This window comes from Octodon degus, unplaced genomic scaffold, assembly GCF_000260255.1.
Source record: "Octodon degus isolate 3935 unplaced genomic scaffold, OctDeg1.0 scaffold00246, whole genome shotgun sequence".
Classification (NCBI taxonomy): domain Eukaryota; kingdom Metazoa; phylum Chordata; class Mammalia; order Rodentia; family Octodontidae; genus Octodon; species Octodon degus.
The window spans coordinates 399,400-399,642 of NW_004524822.1; positions in this window are offsets into that span (position 1 = coordinate 399,400).

Sequence of the window (243 nt, forward strand, 5' to 3'; positions counted from 1 at the left end):
TTTTTTTTTTTTTTTTGGCTGGCTCAGTCTGCCTTAAGAGCGGGTCTGCTAAGGCAGGTGGAGGTGGAGAATCAAACCACAGTATCCTGTGCCTGACTGCATTTGCATGAACAGGTGCTTAAACAACTGAGCTAACCAGCAGGTCCCCGGATTTATTTCACTTAAGAGTATGATCTCCAACTGCATCTAACTAGCTAGATATGTCTCAAGCTTATGCTTCTTTATGACAGCCTAGTATTCTAT